The 22,752-nt window shown below is 43.0% G+C and overlaps 1 long non-coding RNA gene across 1 annotated transcript; it reads right to left on the bottom strand.

Annotated features, from left to right (window-relative positions):
- Window positions 1-9,892: 9,892 nt before the first annotated feature.
- Window positions 9,893-22,738, bottom strand: LOC124525972 (uncharacterized). The gene is made up of 2 exons (XR_006965591.1): window positions 20,382-22,738; window positions 9,893-10,206 (listed from the first exon to the last, which is right to left on the bottom strand). It is a non-coding gene; the product is annotated as an uncharacterized LOC124525972 (long non-coding RNA).
- Between the last annotated feature and the right edge of the window lie 14 nt (window positions 22,739-22,752).

Genomic DNA, 22,752 nt, shown 5'->3' on the forward strand with positions numbered 1-22,752 from the left:
ACTCTGCATAACTCTGCTCTGACCCTGTTGTGACACTCTGACACTCTTCAGAGGTATGGATATCTACTTCCCACTTTTTCCATATGGAGCAACTCCCCAGAGCGCTCAAATTCTCCTTCACCTGTGTCTTGTTCCTACTCCTTTAGCCATCATTAGTCTCTTCTGAAACTAAGAAACATTTGTGTTAAGGATTTCCCTTCATTGCTTTTCCAGATTCTGTGGAACTTATGATCAGAAGATGTTTCTCCAGTGTCATACAGTTTATCTTGCATCATCTGATTAAAGAGAAGTGCCATTGTAGCATCTAGTGAAACAAATGCCATCTGTGTGGTTTGGTGGTGTAACTTACCACAGGAATAACATTCATGTTTTCCTCATGCCTTCAAGTAGCCACTCACTGGGAAGCTTACAGCAAAACTTCATAACTTTTAACAGATGATTTATTTCTAAGATAACTTTACTCTTTAAGCAAGTGAACAAACATCAGAATCATTGAAGCAAGGGCAAAAGAACAGCAGCAGTGAGTGACACAGGGAAGAAAGCAGAAGGAGAAGGTGTGAGTGAGTTAGGGAGGAAGAGGATTGATGGACCCAGGGGGTTTTGCAATCTAGGTTGAAGAGAAGCTACTGCAGGTAGGTATTAAACTCAGCCTTGGCAATCAAGGTAAAAAGAGAAGCAAGACAAATTCCATTGCTCTGCAGCAGGATGTTAGGGAGGCTATTTTGTTACTACAGAATTTCAGCTCATCCCTCAAAGCTAAAAACAATAGGTATTAGGTGGCCATATTCCATGGAGGGGAGCTAAACCCTCCACACAGAATTTGCTAAGCAGTCACCCCTGAAGCCCAGCCCAATGACTCGGAGCCTATCACTTATACAGAGGTGTGGAGAAGGGAGGAGAAAGTTGATGAGGACGAGAGCAGTGGGACTTCTTTGAGGAGAGTTGTCAGTAAACTACCACAAGCCACCACAAGCCAAGTGCAGGGAGGGGCTTTGAGAGAACCGCTTGGGGAAGGTAAGGGGTCTCCCAGGAGGAAAACTGACATCATGCCTCCTGGCTGATCAAAGCAGAGTGGTGGAAACTGCCTAGCCCCACACTGTCACAGTGAGACAGAATGTGGGGAGAGGCTTCTTAGGAGGACTTGACTTGGGTCGTCGGGAGTTGAGGGAAATAGACTGGAGCCTGACTGTAATGATGTCTGTAACGTAATCTGAAATGCTTCAGCACAAACAGGGTGATACTGTGTGTGTTTGTTAAGCTGTAGCCTTACCCATACTCCAGAGGCAGCTACCACAGGACATATAGTTATCTTTGTCTTTGAGCAGTGCCAGGGACTTTGCTAATTAGCATAATGAATGCTTAAAATGGATTTTATTTTGTGAAATAAATGGGAATAGCCTGTGCTCTTAAAGGCATTAGAGGCTTGATCTCCAATGGTCCTGCAGCTAGCAGTTGGTGTGAAGAAATCTAGTTGTCTGATGGTAACCCTGTAGTTTATTTGAATTTTGCCTCTACAATATCATGATGTTTCCCTTAAATGTCTTTTGTGCAAAGACAAAAAGCTTTCATGATAACCTAATAATAACATTGTGAAGGAATAACTAATCCCCCCCTACCTCTACCTATTGATGGCTACTCTTTCTCCAAGTAGTCCAGTGGTCCTGCCTGGCCAAATTGGCCTAGGACAGTTCATAACACTGCACCTTACCTGGAAAAATCGAAAAGTGAGGCTCTGGCTGGAGCTGCCTGAGACAGGAAGAGTGGAAAGGAAGGGCTGAGTGAGGGTGGTGTGCATGCCCAGTGCTAGGCAAAGCAAAGAGGTGCATTCGCTTGGGTACAGTGGAGACTGGAAGGTGTCACCGAGGAAGAGACCCCACCCCAGAAGATAGAGTGAGGTTCTCCTAGCAGAGCTGGGTTCTTTCTGGGGTGTGCTGTCGGTAGGGACTGAGGGAAGAGCTGTTGGGAGGCAGCCAGTGGTTGGGAAGTTTCACCAGGGCGCTGTGTGGTTGGACATGTCCAGAATGCTCCCTGAGGAACATCTGCCACACTCTGAGCCAAGAGAGCCTGCTGCCCCTTGTCTTCCCACCCGGAAGGGGCTGGAGCCAGCAGTGTGAGTAGCAGAGGAGTGGAAGGACCCAGTGGGAAATTAGTCAGGCAGCTAAGCATCTTTCTCCCCAGCACACCCTCTGCACTTCTGCAGGCTTCAGAGTCTTTTTCAGGCCCCAACTAGGGTGGGAAAAAGCTTTATATGAGGTGAGAGATTAAAGCTCTGATGTGAGACTCATACCTAAAAATGAGATGCTTATTAACACCTGAAAGTGATCATAAAAGCTTAAGGATATGCCCAGCATTTCACCCAGGAAAATGGAAGAATAATTCCACAGAAGGGCTTAAAAGGGTGGTGACAAGAGAAATACTAACTTATTTTTTATGTCCAACTGAGTCTGACTTGATCAAGTATCTACAACTTTTATTATTGAAACAAAGGGACATGGTATTTTTACTATAATTTTCCAAATTACTTGTTTTTATATCTCACTGAGTAGAAATTGAGGGGTGGCAAATTAGTTTTCAAGCCTATTCTTTGAAGCCACAGACTGGATAGCAGTGGGATGGAGAGGCAGGGAGACATGTATTAGTTACTTATTGCTGAGGCAACAAATCACCATCAACTTAGTGGCTTAAAATGAAACAGATTTCACAAATGGATTTCGCTGAACTAAAGTCAAGGTGGAGGCAGGGCTGTGTTCCTTCTGGAAGCTCTGGGGAGGAATCTGTTCTCTTACTTTTCCAGCTTCTAGAGACTGCCTACACTCTTTCCCCATCTCTTTAGAGCCAGCAGTAGAGAGAATTCTAATCTCTGACTCTGCCTCTCCTGCCTCCCTCTTTTACTTATAGGGACCCTTGTGACAACATTGGACTGACCTAGATAATCCAGAATAATCTTTTTACGTCAACATCCTTAATCACATGTGCAAAGTCCTCTTTACTATGTAAGGACATATTTACAGGTTCTAGGAACTAGTGGGTGGACATCTTGGGGGTGGGGGCGCATTATTCTACCTGCCACAGGAGAGGCCCAAGTATATCTCTGAGAGCCCTGTCACCCTTACCTCCTTAGCTACCAGTTGGCTTAAAGGTGAACTCAAGGAAAAGGCCCTAAGTAATCTTGGGGAATGCACATAATCTAGGGGGAAAAAAAGGCACATAATCTATTCGTATCTCAGTTTCTTCATCTGTGAAATTATAGAATTAGGTGTTCTCCTACATTGTCTTCCAAAATTTTTCTCTTTGGTAAAATAAGTATTTGAGGAAAACTAGCTGCTTAAACTCAAGAAATCAAACTGATGTTGTTCTAGTGCAGACTGCCAGCCTCCAGCTCTGCCCTAGGCCGAGGAGGCTCTGACAGCCTGCACTTCGGGAGCCTCAGAGGATGCCACAGGTGGGAGGTTCTGGCCGACCAGCCTCTCCAAGCAAGAGCGTTTCATTGTCCTGCTCCTTTCTGCTGAGTCACCATTGAAGGCCTTGAGCAATGGTGCCAGTCGCAGACACGGCTGCTGACTCAGAGCTGCTGGAGTGGTCCAGGGAAGCTCCAGGGGCATGAGTCACAGGCCTCTTGTGCTTGCTCCTCTAAAGTCAGCACACACACTCCTTCCTATCTCCTTGGAGCCTCAGGCTTTTAGAGCAGTAGGCCTCAGAACGCTGGAGATGGAAACACCTTGTCACAGTTGTCTTTCCCACCAACCTTTCCTTGCCATGTGATCTTGAGCTGGTTTGTGTGTTTTGTTTTTCCAACTACTCTGATAAATTGCAGTGTTTTTGTGGCCTACATCCCTCTTGAGTCTGGCCATAAAATTAAGGTTCATTGTGCATCCTTAGCCCCATGAGTTTCAGAGAAACATCCAGCTCCCCAGGACTCCTCTAGGCCACATTTACTTTCCACTTTCAAGATAGTGGCATCTACCAGCAAGAGCCCTGGGCCATAAATCAGGAAACAGGGGCTCCTTCTTCCTGTTTTCTGAGCAGCTGTGGGGCATTCAGCAAGTCACATCATCCTTTTGGGCTGCATTAGGGTTTGACTCTTTCCTCCTAAGTCCCTTCCTGTGCCAATGTGAGGGGATCAGAGTAGATCATCCTAAAAGTCCTTTTCGGTTCTGTAAGTCAATCTTACTCTATCACAGAATTCCTGAATATAGTGAGTCTGGCTCAGCCTGCCCTAAGAGGCAAGCTTTCTTTGGATTAGTCTTTTCCTGTGGCTCCCAACTGCCATGTTTGCTCTCTTCCAGGCAGATACTGAATGCACAGCCTCATGAATGTCCACACATTGTTCTGAGGGCTCCTGTCCTTTCTTGAGCTGGTTTCTCAGTCCCTCTCCTCCCAACCTAGGCTAGACTGTCACCTTTACCCACCAATCCCCTGGGAAGTCAGGGGTTGGACTGTGGAAACCCAGAAACTGAACTGTGACTCTTCATACATGTGACAGGCCTGTCATTCCTCCTTAAGTTGGGCCTAACCAGACCAGTACTAGAGTTATTCGGTGTGAGTAGGGAGAGATTCCTGCCTATTTGGTGACCCTGAGGATGGATGCTGCTCAGTGAGTGGATGTCACCTCTGTCCTTGGAGAATCTGGAGTACCCAGGGTCCCCACCTACGCATTGCACATCTCCAGGGCCTTCCATGTCCCCTTGCCTCAGGCCTGGCTACACTTTGCCAAGGACTACTTGCTCCCAGAACCTTCTGGGCTCCTTTGAACCACAAAGGTGCTCTCGAAGTCAACAAACCACCCTAGGGGTTGCCTTTTCACATCCATTTCAATTGGGTTCTTGTGTTTCCCCTAAAAAAGTGAACAGTCCTTTTCTGCTCATCCAGCAAGGAAATCTGCCTTTTATTTATCACATGGGTTTAGGCATGGCCCTCACCTCTAAAGGAGGAAACTGAACACAAATTATCTGTGTTGTTAACTAGCTTCCCCTTCAGTCCAGAACCCCAGCACAGAGTTGGCATCTATGAGCGCAGCTCTCTTCCTCCTGGGTGTGTGCTTAGCTGTGGAGGAGAGAGAAAGGCCTATTGTTCCGGCCTTGCCACGCACTCCACCAGGCAACAAGCTGGGTGTTCCCCCGGGGAGGTAGAAAACCCGCTTTCAAGATCCCATGTCTCCTGCCTCTGCTCTGTTTGCTTTTGTTTCTGGTCTTTCCTTCTTTGCTGTGTGCCCTTGCCAGGCACCCTGCGCCCATGTAGTGCTTATTTCTTCCTCTAGCCTTTGCACAGTGAATGCCTTTTGTGTGCTTCTGGTGTCGCTTGTCCTCCAGGGAGCAGAGTGAATGTCTCTCCCACCTACCAGGCTCGCTCCTGGCTGGTCGGTGGTTGGACAAGGGGAGTGAACAAAGGCATGCTTGGCCCCAAGGGAGGTTGGGGGTAGGGACTGGGTCTGGAATGTTGTGTCCTCTCTGCTTCTATTCGGAAGGAGGACTGCTTCTCCCCGTGAGTTTTATGGGGGAGGAGTCGGGCGGAGGGGAGGCTGGTGGTGCTTGGCAGGGCTGAGCCACCAAAATTAAGTGTAGTTTGGCTGCGCCGTCCTTCCCTTGTCTGCTCAGCATCCAGCCCGGCAGAGGCTCTGAGAGAGAAGTATGGCAGGAGGAGCCAGGAAATTCTGATTGGGCCTGCCTCTGCCACCGTGTGACCCTGCATGACACTGGGCCTCCCAGGGTGAGCCTCACTTCCCTGCCCCAAGTGGGGCACTTAACACCCACCCCACCCGCCTGCTTCCTGGGACTGATGTGAGGAGCAAACACAACACTCTCTGAGGAAACGCTGTGGGAAGCAAAAGCCCTTTGTGAGTCAGCGGTGGGAGTCGTCGCCCTGTCTTTCTCCACTATTTACTGGGGCCACCCCTCCACCCGAGTTCCCGTAATCATCTAGTGAGCTCATGCTGCCCCCTAGTGGCCAAAGTGCTCATCATTCATTTCTTTTAAATTTCTATTAAAATCATAAGAAAAAGTAATTATGAATATGCAGTAATGAACCCAGCCTGGATTATACCCGTTTTTATATAAATTCAGACATAAAATACAATGTTAAATACCATTTTAATGGAGGAAGTGACCCACGAAGACAACAGCGCAGAATGGAGCCCTAGGCCCCAGGAGGGAGGCATGTTTGAGCTCCCTGTTCCCCATCTTGCTACCCAGCCGTTGGCTGCTCCTCTGAGCCTGCAGAGAGGCCTGCCTGGGGCCTGATGGTAGCCTTTCCCCAAAAGGGGCCATATTTTCCCCAGGATGCTGGCGATTGGATGGAGGAACAGGTGAGAAACCAAAGCACTTGGCTACTCTTCTTCAGCCTTTTAAACCTTTTAAATCCCCAAAGATTACAAAATGCCCTGATAACTAGCTGTCTTTCTCATTGTGGACAGTGGAACAGCACTAGTTGGCTTAGAGAGAAATTCTGCATAATAACAATAACAAGTGACCAATGACTGCTATGTTCCCTCTTTGAGAAGCCTCCCCACACATTTCTCACAGATTGCTCACCACAGCCCTGAAGTCCCAACTGCTTTTATTTTCAGGTGAGGAATTTGAGGTCTAAGGGTCACAGGCAGGTCAGAGGGGAACAACAGCTTGAACCCAGGTATTCTGGCTTCAAACCCCTCACCTTCTCACTACATTGAGTGCTTGGAATTGAATTCCCCCAGCCTTGCAGAATGAGAACTGTTTGCATGGTGGGGAGGAACACACTGAAAAGAAAAAAAAATTAACAAGCCTTTTCCCTCCATACTGGTGGATGAAATAATCTGATCGGTAGTCATCCTCCAGTCATGATGAATAGTAGACTGAAAACTCGTGCCCTTTGACCTAGTTAATCACTTTCCTTTTCCTTTCTCATCTGACAAATTTCTTCACAGCATTCAACATTCCAGATATCTCTTTACTTCCCTTACAGGCCTTTTCCCCAGGCCTCTGAGGAACTTCCTTTTAGACTCAGCTTTTTGGCATTGGGACCAGGATGAGAGGTTGCTGGACTTCTGGAAATTTCACTCTGTGTCCCCCTCCAACTCCATGCCCTTTCTCTCTTCCTCCTCCTCCTGAGCGGGAAGGATGGGAAGCCTCTAGGGACTCACTGCAGAACTGAGAAGAATTTTGTCACCTGGTGCCAAATACCATCCTGCTTTGAGGAGGCCAGTGAGCACACACCAAATAGCTTGGAGGGTCTGACAGTGGAGGGGCAGGTGGACAGCTTGTTACAGAGGCATGGGGGACCCAGGAAGGCAGTTGACAGCCCATCACAGGCACTGCTGGTTCCTGAGAAGGGCCTTATCTCTTCTGTGCCCGCCCCTGGCAGTTTTGCATATATCACTACAGTTAACCTTAGGAAAATCCTGTGAGGTAGGGAGCATTTTCCCTGTTTTATATATTAGTAAATCCCGGTTTTAGAGAGGTTCAGAGAAATTTGGCCAAGACCACAAAGCTAATTAGGAGAGCATCAATTCAGGGCATGATAGAAGCTCCAGAAAATGCTGCACCCTTGAGACTATAGTTTGCCTGAACCAAGATATCTCTGGATACTTTTCTGCTTTTGGGCTGAAGGGAGTCCCTTGTAGATGTTAGGTGAGTGCACGTGATTTTCCCATTGATTGGATTTATAAATTGAGTGATCAGATAACTTAGTTATCCATACATGGGCCTGCACCCAGCATTGGCCTTTGTTCCAGTTTCCTGTTCCCTTCCTCCCCTACACACGGAGGCCACGCCATGACTCTGTCAATCCCTGTGGCCTCATTTGTCTGTCTGCCACAGATGTCTGGGCAGCTGTGGGGTAAGTGACCAAGATAAGAATGGAGAGAACATGGGCTTTGGAACATGGGCTTTGTGGGGTTGGGTTTAAATTGAAAACCTGCCATATTTTCAGGAAAAACTACCCAGATTCTAGGATGGGAATGGGGATGGGGAGTTTTAGAATCATGTGGTCTCAGCCTGCTTCTGAGCAGAAAAGGGACAGGTGCCAGGGTCAGCCCTCTTCAAAAAGTCAGGACCTTCCTGCCCAGAGATGGAGGACAGGACCACTGCTGGTCACTGGTAACTCTTATGGGGCACAATTTCAGGAGCCCCAGATAAAACTCAGGTGGCTCCTGTTCTCCAATTTCTCTCCTATACTCACTTTCAAGGCTCTGGCCATTGGCCAAATGTAACCATCCCTGGAAGGGGAACGGCACTTTACAATGCTAAAGAAAATGTGATGTGATGAGGGGAGAGCAATTGTATGGAGCCCACCAGAAGCCAGGCTTCACAAGTGATTGTGTGGCTTCTGTTTTCTTATCTTTAACATATAGTAGCTAATAATATATAATGATGACTAGCACTTCTGTAGGACTGCTCTTAGCACCTTTCACATAAGTTAACCCATTAATGCTCACAGTAGCCTGATTCTTATTTTCCTGGTGAGGTGGGCAGGTAGGTCAAATCATCTGCCCAAGGTCACATACAGAGTGCATAGCAAACCTGGACTTTTGAACTCAGGCAGTCAGGCAGCAGTGCCCCTACTCTTGGTTCTTATGGTAATAATGAGGCCTTCCTTTAAGGTATGAGGGCAAGATTAAGAGAGATCATGCATCTAAAGCTTCTGGCACAAAGCAAGGATTCAGTTAATGCTCTTTTACTTCCCTGGTATTTTAGATTTGAGAGGAGAGAGCCACAGCCTACCTCTCAGCAGAGGTCTGTCTTGCACATATAATATGCTCAGGCAGTATCTGTGGGGCAGATGGAAGGGCAGATTTTGTTCAAGCATGGGGCCAGGACCCATGGGCAGAAGAAGCTGCTGGAAGGGCAGATTTTGATAAGGTCAGAGGTGGTGGCTGGGATGGGGGTGGGGGTGCACTAGAAATAGAGGCCCATATGCAAGGCCAAGGTCAGGGGGCTAAAGCTGTGGCAAGTGAAGTGGTTTTCCTGGGGCTTCCCTGCCTGCTCTGGCATCACTATGCTGACTGGGGGGTTGATTCCCTGATGTGGGCTTCAGCTGCCACCTACCCCTTGTATCATGGTGCTAGCCTCAGAGCTCACCTCAAGGCCTGGGAACCCCAGATGAAGACACTGCTAAACCTGTCAGGGCTGTCTTCACTTAGGTGTGTGTGTGAGTGAAACTAAACCCAACACGGAGGACTAGGGGAGCCACAGGGGAGCGGGAGGAGGCGCTCCTAGCCCCACCCCTCTGTTGCTAAGAAAAATTTGAGGCTACTCATGAAGGGGGAGGTACAGAATGGTGGTGGGGGATGGGACGCTAGTGTGAGGAAATAGAGCTGTTCTGTTCCAGGCCTAAGATAGCCCAAGCCCACACCCAAGCAGTGGCTGTGCCACCCCTGCTCTGGCCTGAATTAACCACTGACAAATTGAGAGTTTCTTAGAACCCAGAAAGAGGTCTCTGTAGGGACAGACAGGGCCCAGCTGATGGAAGGTCTCCAAGACATCCTGGTACAGTTCAGCCAGACCCCAGCTTCACCAACATAGGCTGTCTGGGCAGTGGTTACTGAGGTGCATTCATTTCTGTTTATCAAGATTGCACTGGCCAAGGCCAGGTGTACCCGGGCCAAAACAAGCAGACCTTGACCGGGCAACATACCAATGCATTGGTTTCACCATGTTCTCTCTGAATGTCCCTCAGCTCAGTTGATACATCATGATCGAGATGGTTCAGGATGACTAAAATGAACTGCCACTCCCTGCACCAGCTTTACCTATTTCTGTTCGTAGGCATAGCCTGCACATCCAATGCAAAGAAAAATGAGGTCGTTTTTTCCCTACAAAGTGGAGACACTAAACCTCAATTGCTTGGATGTTTTGGGAGTGGTTATTTCAAAACCCTACCCACTGCCTCAGTTTGCCAGTCACAACCCCAGACACCAGAAGAGATTAATCCACTGTTCTTGTTCTGTTTTGTTCCACGTGACCAGCTGAACTGGGCTTTTCTTGTTCAAGATTTGCAAAGGACAGTCAAGATCTGGCTTCAATCACTGGCATTTCAGAAGGGTTCTTGAAATAACAGGATGGTTTCTTTGCAGTGTGAACATTTTCATCATCAGTGAATATTTATCAAGTGCCCACATTGAGGTTGCTTGCCAGTTCTGAACCCAGATAAGAGGGAAGGTTCTTTGTTTCTGTTGCAGAGAAGGGCTTAGTCAGTAAACTGCATTTCTTTTAACTTCTGAAGGCCTTCCTTTTCCTGGAGAAAAAAAAAAAGTCATTTTGCTTTTGCAAATGAAAGAGTAGAGCTTTTGCTAATGCATAGTATTTTCTTCAGTTATCATTTGTTTTCCTGACAGTGTTTGTTTTTTGAAACCCTCAAATTACCTGATTTCTTTGCATTAAAAATATTTAGTCAAACATTGTTTGATTTCATGACTGCAGCAGCTTGCACATTCAACAGATAGTTTCATTTTTTTCCAACCCATTCTCTCCCTTTTCATCCACTCCACCCAAGAACAAATCATTCAAATACTGCATGGTTGGGATGAGTCCTGGGGAAGGAGTCCATCACTGACTAGGTCCTCTAGCACTTGTGGTCTTGTGCTGACCCCTTGTGGGGAGAGCATGGACTGTCTCCTGTGCTCACCATCTCAGGGGCTGCTGGCTGGTCTTAAGGACAGAACAGCTAGCTAGTGAGGTCCCAAATGGCACCAAGGTCCTTGGGCACTAATTGCCATGGTATGTACTCTCCACGGTGAAAAGGGCTCTGGCCTGTGGGCTTGGCTTTGCCTTTTGTTGGAGACACAGTGAACCAGATTGCCTCAACAGAGAAGGTCGTTCTCTGGGAATTGGATGCCTGGAAAGGTGCATGAACTGTTTTGGCTTTAGCAGAAACTTTTAGCCAGAGCAAGAGTTCCTTTGGCCAGGTTTTAATCACCTCACTGTCTCAGAGCCTTGTCCATTGCCTGATGCTTGGTAAAATCTCCATAAATACTTGTGAAGTAACTTCAATTAGTCTCTGTCATCAGCAGTCATTTACTGAGCACTTACTGTTTTGGGTCCTTGGTTAAGACTAGGGATATGAAAAGGTATAAAGGGCAGCCCCAGACTTGACTGAAGTCTAGTTGGAGAATTAGGCCAGACACAAGAGATGACACTTGCCAGCAAGAGTGATGTGTTTTCATTGCTCAAGGGATAACACAGGCAGTTAGAGGCACTGGTGTTTGAGAAAAAGGACAGAACCACCGAGGACACATCAGGGTCAGCTATTCTGATTGGTGGGAATTGGGCTGTACCTTTAAGGAAGTGGTAATAATAAAACCTACCAAGTACTTCCTACCCTCTGCCAATATCCTTTACATTCATCACTAATTCTCTCAACATTTGTGCCAGGAGAGTACTCAAGATGAGGAAACTCAGGCTCACGGAGTTAAGCAGTTCTGCCCAAGGTGACACAGCACTGAGCAGGGGCACAGGGTTTCTAGTGCAGGTCAGTCTAACACTAGAACCCCTGCCCTCTTTCACCACCCCCCACCAAGGAAAGAAGGTCTGAAACCTTATCAGGTACCTTGAGGGATTAATTTGAAGCAGCTTCCAAAGCAAGCTGCTACTTTTCTAGGAAGCAAGGGCCAAGCAGGGAAAAGCTGGTGACCTCAGATTGTCTGATCACCTGAACAGGGTGTTGGTGGAGCTGCTGGGTTACTAGGGTTGATCCCAGGACCTGGCCAGCCTGTAACCACGGAGGTCAAACTGGGCTCAGATATGTCTCCACTGGACTAATTCCCAGTGGCACACAGCTGATAAGCATCCACTGCTAACCTCCAAAAGACCTCTGATGATTTTAAATCTCATTATGTGGATGTTTTATAAAGAAGCCAGTGATTCCAGGTTTGGAAAGATATAGAAAGATCTAATTAAAATGGGACTCCAATAAAGCCATGCAGGTTGATACACAGTATAGTGGTTAAGTATAAGTATATACGTTATACGTTATACGTATATACTTATATAAGTATATACGTTAAGTATAAGTATATACGTTATACGTTATACGTATATACTTATATAAGTATATACGTTAAGTATATATGTATATATAGGTATATACGTTAAGTATAAGTATATAAGTATAAGTGGTTTGGACTCTGGAACAAACTATTTGGGTTAGAATTCTGGTTCAACCACTTACTAGCTGTGTGAAATCACCTCTTCATGGGTTCCCCCCAACACACACTGTATGGTTTTTGAAAGATGGGAAGTGAGTTAATATTTGTGAAACAGATAGTCATCTGGAACATAGTGCTTATATGACTAGATGTCACTGTCGTTATTTTTCTTCCAGCAGAACTTAGCAAAGGCGTGTACCCTTTGAGTTGTTATCACAGATTCAAGTCTGGATTAAGGACTTAAATGAGGCTTAAGTGGACATGTCTAATGACACTAGTGTTCTTTTAGAAACAGACAAATCCTTATTGTGTTCAGAGCAAGACTTGCTGGTCAGCTGATAAGAGATTTAGAGAGATCTTCTATCACATCTAGCCGAAAGTGACCTCTAATGGGCAGCAGTACTTATTACTAACTCGTGCTGCAAACTGAAAGGCTCTTTTAAGGAAAGAACAGATTGTTGGAGAATGGGAACTGATCATGGTTGGGGAAGATTGTCATGAACCACAAGGAAACTGCATCCATGAGAAGCCCTATACATTTGCAGTGTGGTTACCTTGGCATTTATTTATTTTTTTAATGTTTGTTTTTGAGAGAGAGAGACAGAGCATGAGTGGGGGAGGGGCAGAAAGAGAAGGAGACATAGAATACAAAGCAGCTTCCAGGCTCTGAGCTGTCAGCACAGAGCTTGCTGTGGGGCTTGAAATTCAAGCCCTCACGAACCACCAGATCATGACCTGAGCTGAAGTTGGATGCTTAATCAACTGTGTCACCCAGGCGCCCCTAGTTACCTTGACGTTTATTATTTTTAAAATATTTTTCTTAATGTTTATTTTAGAGAGAGTGCAAGCAGGGGAGGGCAGAGATAGGGAGAGACACAGAATCTGAAGCAGGCTCCAGGCTCTGAGCTGTCAGCACAGAGCCCAAAGGAGAGCTCAAACCCACCAACCGTGAGATCATGACCTGAGCTGAAATTGGTCACTCAACTGACTGAGCCACCCGGCCCCGTCCTTGTTACCTTGACCTTTAAAAGTCACTCTATCCCTTCTAAAGCCAGTGCTGATGAAAAAGCCCAAGGACGTCTCATTATACACTCCTAGAAAATGTATAAATGGTGTGAATCTTTTGGAAAGTCACACCTGTGAAGAAAAGTCTTAAAAATATTAATCTCAGGGTGCTGGGGTGGACAGTCAGTTGAGTGTCCGACTTTGGCTAAAGTGAGGATCTCACAGTTCGTTGAGTTAAAGCCTCGCATTGGGCTCCTTGCTGTCAGCTCAGAGCCTGGAGCCTGCTTCAGATTCTGTTTCCCTCTATCTCTGCCCCTCACCTGCTTGTGTGCACATGCGCACGTGCTCTCTGCCTCTCTCTCTCTCAAAAATAACTAACCATTTAAAAAAATATTTATCTCAAAGGACACGGGAGCTATCTTACAGCATTTCTCGTTGGCTATATCTGGGATAACTATAACAAATTAGTGATAGTAATGGATTATAACCCACAAAATGAGTCCATACTGATATACATAAACAAAGGATAAACGAAGAAGGGAAAGCTCTTCCTTACAGTGGGATTCCAACTAATAAATGGAAGAAGGAATGCTGGAATTATTATTATATGCTGGAATAATTATTTTCAGGCTAAAAGCAATGGGTACTAAAATTAGTAGGCAGAATTATGATGAAAAACAGTATGTGATCTTGAAGCATCTCCCACATTAGATACTTATTTTTTTTAATGTTTTTTATTTATTTCTGAGAGAGACACAGTGTGAGTGGGGGAAGCTCAGAGAGGGAGACACAGAATCCGAGGAAGGCTCCGGGCTCTGAGCTGTCAGCACAGAGCCCAATTCAGGGCTCGAACCCACAAACTATGAGATTATGGCCTGAGCCGAAGCCAGACATTCAACCCACTGAGCCACCCAAGCTGTCCCCACATAAGATATTCATTACAAAGGGGAAACTAGTCTGAGAACACTGGCAGACACCGCCTTAACCAGTAATCAAAAGCAATTCCGTTAGTGATGGAACCAGTCAACATGTGCCTCCTAATCTGATGCACTGAGAAAGACACAACTCACTTCTATCATATTCCTACCCAAAGCACAAAACCTGAGTCTAGTCATGAGGAAACATGGGATGAACCTCAGTTAAGGGACATTTGCAAAACCACTGGTTTACACTGGGAGGAAGGAGGAAAATAACCCCCTAGTGATGGATTAGAATTGGAGGTTTCATGTGAAACCTCCATGTAGAAGCAGTAACACCGCGATAGCAACACGCATACCTTATGCCAGAACTTGGTCCCTTACTAACGGGAACCTGTACTTCTTAGAGGAATGGCTTGTTCCAGGGTTGAAGCAGAGAAAGTACAAGGTGAGCCTGGATTATCTTGTTTTAAAAGAAAATAACATATAATGCCCAAAACTAATGAGGATGTTATTGAAAGGTCAAGGGAGCTAGCTTACAGGAGTTTCCACTGGCCTAATTTGGGGTAATATCAGCATCACAATGAATAATGAGAGGAATAATGAGAAGAATGCCAACCAATAAATGCTTAAACAGGCTAGAAATAGAAGAATCACATTTTCCAACTACTAGTAACAAAACGAAACAAAACAAAACTTGATTTAGGCAATACCATTAATGGATGCTAAAGTCATTGGTAAAAACTGTCAAGGAACAGGAAATTCAGTCTTCATGTATAACCCCATAGAGTACATATTGAAAGTACCTTCCCAGTGACGGAATCTGGTGAACACCACCTTAGTCACATGATCAAAGTTACTATCAATGATAATAGGACAAATTGACATGTGCCTGCTTGGTGTTACACTGAGAACATAATATTATCTTTGTAGTGTGCCTACCAAAAATGTTTAACATGGATCTGACCACAGGGACTTTTCTAGATTAATGAAGCCTAAGAGATATTAAACTAAATACTATATATAATCTTTGGATCCTGCATCAACCAACCAATACCCAGTTATACACATTTTTAAAACAATCTGGAAAATTCTAACATAAACTGTGTATTACATAACTATATCGGTGCTAAATTTCCTGAGTGTGATGACAGTTAAATTGTGGCAATGTGGGCAAATGTCCTTGATCGTTTGTGCTATATGCTAAAATATTTAAAGGTGAAGTGACTTAAATGGTTCAGAAAACAAAAATATGTGTGTATGTATATACACATACATATATGCCTAGAGAGATGACACAAGTGTAGCAAAATACAACTATTAGTGAGTCTCAGGTAATGAATAGAAAGGTACTAGCTGTACTGCTCATAATTGTTCTTAGAGGCTTGAAATTTATCAAACTATAATGGAAAAAATAAAACAAATCTCCCCCAAACAAAAAAATGTCACAGTCATGAAAGACTGAGAAACTATTTCAGATGAAACGAAACTAAAGGGAATGTGTGATTCTAGATTAGATCCTGGGCCAGAAAAGGCCATTAGGAAAATTGGCAATATTTGAATAGGTCAGTATAGTTTTTGTAATTTCCTAACTTTGATAATTATACTACAGATATGTAAGATAAATGTCCTGATTTTTAGGGGGTATACATTGAAATACAGGTAAACGGACATCATCACTGCAGCTTACTCTCAAACATATCAGAAAATCCAGTACATACACCCGTAGAGGGAGAGAGAGTGATAAAGCAAGGGAGGTAAAATGTTAACATTTGGGGAATCTGGGTGAGGGATATACAGGAATTCTTCTGAAATTATTTCACAATGAAAGTTAAAAAAATGTTCACTTCAGGGGCGCCTGAGTGGCTCAGTTGGTTGAGCGTCCAACTTTTGATTTCAGTTCAGGTCATGATTTCATGGTTTATGAGATCGAGCCCCAAGTCAGGCTCTGTGCTGATAGCATGGAGCCTGCTTGGGATTCTCTCTCTGCCCGTCCCCTGCTTGTGTGTGTTCTCTCTCTCTCTCAAATAAATAAAAAAAAAATATTCACTTCAGTGTCTTTCAACTTGTTTTTCTTATGTCATTGTAGTGGGTTTAATAGTCCTCCCCACCCTCCCTCAAATTCATGTCCATCTAGAACCTTACAGTGTGACTTTATTTGTAAATAGTGTCTTTGCAGATGTAATTAGTTTAGATGCGGTCACACCTAAATCCAGTGACCGGTGTCTTTTTTTTTTTTTAATTTTTTTTTCAACGTTTATTTATTTTTGGGACAGAGAGAGACAGAGCATGAACGGGGGAGGGGCAGAGAGAGAGGGAGACACAGAATCGGAAACAGGCTCCAGGCTCCGAGCCATCAGCCCAGAGCCTGACGCGGGGCTCGAACTCACGGACCGCGAGATCGTGACCTGGCTGAAGTCGGACGCTTAACCGACTGCGCCACCCAGGCGCCCCCAGTGACCGGTGTCTTTATAAGGCGGACATACACAGAGAGAAAAAGTCCACGTGAAGATGGAGGCAGAGAATGCAGTGACACAGCTACAATCCAACGAATGCCACGAATGGCTGGGAGCCACAAGAAGCTAGGGAGAATCCAAGGATTCTTCCCTAGAACCTTCAAAGGGAGCACAGCCCTGCCAACACCTTGATATCTAGCCTTCAGAATTGTGAGAATAAATTTAAGTCAGCAAGTATGTGGTAATATTGGTTATAGCGATCCTAGGAAATTAATAGTCACCTGCTTAACACAGTGGCTCTCTGGTGGCATCCACAAGCCTCTGATGATACTGATATAATGAGAGTAGCATCTGTTGAACATTCACTACAAGCCTCCTGTGGTAAATGCATTATACACACACACACACACACACACACACACACACACACACACATTATTTATTTTAATCCTCATAACATCTGAATACAGCAGACTCAATAACTAACTCTTCAAATGGGAAATGGAAGTTTGGAGATGTTGAGTAGTGTGTGCAAAATTAGATAGATAAAAAGTGGAGGAGCTAAACACTGACCCCCAGCAGTGTGACTCCGTAAGTATGCTGCTCCCCGTGCCAGCTTCTCTGGCCGGAGCAACAGGCCTGGTGTCCCCCCAGCACACGCTCCAGCGAACACCTCGCACACTGCCTCCATGTTACATTGCCTTTCCATCTTGGCCCTTCAGGCCCTTCCTGTTCTAGGCCAGCCCACGTTCCCTATTCTCAATGAAAACTTTCCAAGGCCCTCTGGGCCACGGTGGTCCCTTTTCCTTTTTTAAACACAGCACTTACTGTACTGCAGGCTTGGCCCTAAACTGTACTGGAGATTACTTTGGATGTGATTTAGCTTTTAAAAACATCGCCTCCCAGCTGGAAAGCAAGCACCCTGCAAGCAGCTATTCTGTGAAGATATTGGCCACATATGTAGCCATCAAGACTTTCTCTACCTTTTATTTCTCTAAGTAGAAACCTATCATGGTAGCCCTCATCAGGTTAAATGTAATTACAGCAGACACTTAACATTTGCAATTTCACTATTTTCAAGTAAGTTAAAAGTTCATTTGCTAACTCTTAACTTCCCTCATGTGTAAAATATAGTCTGCTAGGACTAACCAGTTTCAACGTGACATCATTGTACATTGTTAGTCAATGTTGCAGTAATAGTTAAATTAATAAAACTTGGTTTGAAAAGGGCCAAGAAAATAATACATTTTGAGCAGAAAATTAGTTTTGTAATTTAGGGTGGAATATTTAACCTCATGGTGGCTTAGACTTATGCTGTACCTCATACTCTGTATGAAGATCTGATGTGTTATATACTCTGTATAAAAACAGGAAGAGTCCATGTGTGAATTTTTTCACAAATGCTTCAGCTATGCAAAAGCTCCTCCAATGAAGAATTCCAGTTTGGAAAGGTTAACCATGGTTATCAGTGGTTGACCAGTAAAGAGATGCCGGGCATGGTAAATAATATGATTTTCAGTTGACATAGTATCCTATACATACTATGCCACATTCACAGATGTGGGATTTATATAGGTCTTGGATTATTCTCTGAGATGTTAGGGGTCTACTGCAAAGACCAGGCAGGTATATCAGGGAGCAAAAAGAGCAGGATTCAAGAAAAATACCATGGTCAGCACACTGATAAATGCAAAACAAGACCTGCCTTCATTGTTGTGAATAGGGAATGGAAGGAACTGGAATGCACTAGAATGTGCACACCCCAACCAGAGGGCTACTTGGTGCCAGTCAGTTGCTGCCAGGGATTGTAGATCTCATGTATTTTAACTTTTTAAAAAGAAGCTGGAAGTTTAGGATTTTATGTGAATATTTCCAATAAAAACTGTACCAGTTAGTTCATTTAAAACTAACATTGCACAAACCAGATACATGTGCAAGCTAGGATTTGGCCATGACCTACCAGTTTGCTACCCCAGGCCATTGTTTATAGGTCTCTGTCCCCTTTCAACTGTGAGCTCCAGGAACCTAGAACCTTGTGAAAAGAATACATACATTCACAGAGGGGCAACTGGATAAAGAGCACATGCTCATGCTTGAAAGATGAAAGCTTAAAATGTCAGAGAATTAGCATCAATTGAAATTCATTCATTTCTCAGTATTTGTTGCATGCCCTATTATGGGTCAGGCACTGTTGTAGGATTAGGTGAGGAATATACAATAATGAATAAACCACACTCTTCTGCTTTCTTGAAGCTTATATTCTTATGAGTAAAAGTGATAAAATCAGGTAATTTCAGATAGTGGTTATTATGAAAAAAATTAGTGCTAAGGAATAGAACATGATGAATAGAACATGTCTGGGGAGCTTATTTTAGGGTGTGAATGCACCCCCTGTGGAGAGAATGGCACCTGAATGATGAAGCCTATCAAATAAGATTTGGGAGAGCCTCCGAAGCAAGAAAGGACGGCAAGGGCAAAAGACTCAGGAATAGATATGTGCACATTTGAGGAAGAGAAAGGTTGGTTGAGGGAAGAGGCCGGCAAGGACTGGATTACATACAGCCAGAGTCAGGGGTTTGTATTTTATTCAGAGTGAAATGTGAAACCATTGGAAGCTTTATGTATTAGAAGAACATGTGATTAACGTTTTAAATAGATCATTAGCTACTGTTTGAGAGATTGTAGCAAAGGCATACATAGAAACACTACAACCACATGTGGTTGAGGTGATGGCTGATGTAGGGGAAAGGAATTGGATGACATATAAAAGCAGACAGGATAGCAATTTGCTCTGTTCCTGAACTTAGGTTAGAATTAAACTAAGCAGAGGCAGCAAAACCAGAGAACACTTGGAATCAAAGGGCCCAGTGTTTTCATGAAAATCTTGTTCAGAATCAGATCTCATTTCATGAAGTATTCTGAAACAGCTGTATTTTGAACGGTGTTCATAGGAAATGTAGAATTCAAACTCTTCTAAATAGTTGGATGCTAATACTAATTTTGAATTGCACAGCTAAAAATAGAACTTGCTTAACAAAATGCTGTGAGGTAAGGGCAAGGGCCAAATAACTTGCCAAATCCCCTTGGTAGAGGAATATCTTGAATTCAGACATGACCTACAAGTCCATGTTTCTTTCATTCGAGAAACGGGACAAATGGCTACAAAGTCAGCCACACACAGCTACTCTAGGGAACGTGAGGGGATCAGGGCCCATACAATGAATACTGCTCCCCTTCCAGTTTTCCCCGTGGGGGAAGGGAGTTTTCCTTATCAAACCTCATGAACACTCTCTAGTTAAACTAGGCTCCCAGTATGCCTGTGATTTTAACATGAATCTTGGAAAACTCTGGTCTTTAAGAAAAAAGAACTTCACAGTTATCTGTTACAGCCCATGTTAAGAAATGGCTCTTAGTACCGTGAATATTATTATGAAATTATCTTGTTTTTGGAAACTTTCATGAGAGCTACCTTTAAGTTTTTAAATATGGCTTTGAATGCAGGTTATGGGCATTAATAATGCTGTTAATAACTGATGCTAATAATAACTGACAATATTTAAAGCTATAAAGCAAAGTTAGAACCGCAGTTAAAAGGTAATCTTTTTGATGATCACTATTTCAAAATGGAAAGGTGATGAAGAATTTCACTGGTCTTCCTTTAGGGTTAAGATACAGTCATAAAGGACAAACATTAACATTCCATAACATGAAAGGACTTGTATTAAGAATCAGGATCATTAGGAAAAATAGTTAACAACTTGTCTGCATTAAGACTTAGGGCTGTAGTGGGAAAAACAAGATAATGAGAGAACGTATACACAGGAAATACAAAAAGCTGTCAAAGGTACAAGCACTAATGGATTAAGAATTGGCAACTGAAAGAAATACCTAGTGGATGAGGCAGCAGTCTAGTAACGGTTTAGAATAGCACATAATCTGGGTCCCCAGACTTCCAAATTTCACACTATGTAAAAAAAAAAAAAAAGAAAAGTTATCAAATCTGAATCTGGCCAAGTCTTGAGATCTACAAGGTTTACAATACAGGAGACAGAAAAATACATCCAGTGATTTCAGAGGGTTACAATGAGCAAACCCAGAATATGAAAATTTCCTTAAGACAAATGACCCAATTTAAATTGCAAGGGGAAAAGGATGGGAGTCTGTGATTAAAACATAAAATAGATGAACCTTGCATGAATATCCCAGTTATAAAAACAAATCCTTAGAGATAGTAAGGAAAATCTGGATACTGACTGGGTAAACAAGGCATTGTTAATTTTTTAAGTATAAAAAAGTATTTTGGTGATGTTCAAGTCCTTACCTTTTTTAGTCTGAAATGGTTGAGGATGAAATCAGTTGTCGGTATTTTCTTACAAATAATAAGGGTGGGAAATAGAATGGTGAATTGGTAGGTATGAACAAGATAGGCTGGCCATGAATTGATCATTATTTCTGGAGCTGAGAGATAGGTATTTTACTACATCTATTTGAATTTTCCCTTAATAAAAGTTCAAAAACTGGTACATTAAAAAAGTTTTTAAATTCAGGCAGAGCAGCATAAAGTGGTCAACTCCTTGACAAAAACCCAGAAAACTGACTTAGTAGTAGCACAAAGCAAAAATTAGGATGCATGGAAACAGACACCCTCACAAAGCCACCTCTAACATACAGCTCTCAGCCCACATGCAGGTGTTCTCTTTATCTTCCATCTTCACAAACCTCACCCGTGGTGGTCTTTCCAAACAAGGGTAAGGTAGGTAAAAATTTAAAAACTTGTAAAAATTCAAGATTAATTTTTTAAACAGGGCCTTTACGGACTTTTGTCTCTGCCTTTCTTCAGTGCATGTCTTGTAAAGAAAATAAATGGGTTTCCTGTTTGGATGTAGTTTAGGCTTGTAAATTGTTTAGCTCAGCAGTATGTATTACAAAATCAAATATAGAAAGAACGCTCATTAGTTCTTACAAATATATCTGATATAAGTAGCACACCCAACATTTTAAAATCCAAATGAGTCTTCTCTTTTGCAGTGTAGTTGCCTTGTTTGGCTTTCTACTTTTTTCAGCCCTATTGCTCACCAGTGGTGAATGTTTGTCTTTGGAATCATCTTGAGAAGCTGTTTTTTTTTTTTTTTTGAACATCCTTAGTGGCAGTAAATCTTCATATCTTTGTGGGTATATTTGATTTTTTGAAACAAAAAAATTATTTAGAGCCAGGTCTAGTGGCCACGTAATCAAGTGTTAAAAAAATTAATGGAAAACTTAATTAACTATAAAATAATGAAATCCTATATGGCCTTCTAAAATTTCTAAATTCACTTCCAAATTATTGGTAAAATAACTGTCAATATGCATATTAAAAATGTATTCATTTGGATATAGGACTTCTGACTTTTTCAACAAAACTTGATTTACTTTATGGTCAGATTTTACTTTTTTCAGCTAGCCAAGTCCAGGGGACCTCATTTTATTATTCAGTCCTCCTAGCCTAGATAAATCTTCACTGTCTAAATTAAAGAAAACCTTTAATGTTTAACAGTTGGGTCTGATATACCATTATGTTAAAAGTTTTGACTTTGTTCTAGAGGACAGCTCACTTAAATGGTACCAGAAGCTTAAAGCAAATTTTAAGTACTATATATGTGCAAATAGGTTTCAACTTGAAGACTGGTTTAATGCTACAATATAACATTTAATATTACATTGTTGCACAACTCCCATTGGTTTTTTTCCAAATATAAAGGCAAAGACTTTTAGAATAGCTCTCAATGCAGGTAAGAACTGCATTTAAGAATCTTGAACTATATATGTAGCTGATGGAGAAAAGGTTTTGTCAGAAAATCAGTACAGGCACTTTACTATTAAAATTTTTCTGTTTAATAATTTATTTAAATAAGATATTTGAAGCAGTTTAGAAAAACAAGATTTGTATTTTATTTCCTTGTAAAAATCTTTACACATGCAGACAAACCAGTGTTAAGAAAGTATTCACCATCATTTAAACAAATAACCACTTAAATAGAACAGTGTCTGCAATTTTTATCTGTATAAAAATAAGATACATTTTTACAGAACTCACCTCCAGTTCGTATAGCAATAAACAATACACAACTATAAGTACAATTGAACCTGACCATGGTTTTCAATTAGATACTGCTAGGGCATTTTAATGTGCAAAAAAAAAACAAAACAAAACAAAAACAAAACAAAAAAACTAAAAACAACCAAAAAAACCCCCCAAACAAAAAGAAACCCACAAAAA

The sequence above is a fragment of the Lynx rufus genome, unplaced genomic scaffold, assembly GCF_022079265.1.
Source record: "Lynx rufus isolate CCGP_SWC_20201006 ecotype Redwood Valley unplaced genomic scaffold, mLynRuf1.p SCAF_5, whole genome shotgun sequence".
NCBI classification, from domain to species: Eukaryota; Metazoa; Chordata; class Mammalia; order Carnivora; family Felidae; genus Lynx; species Lynx rufus.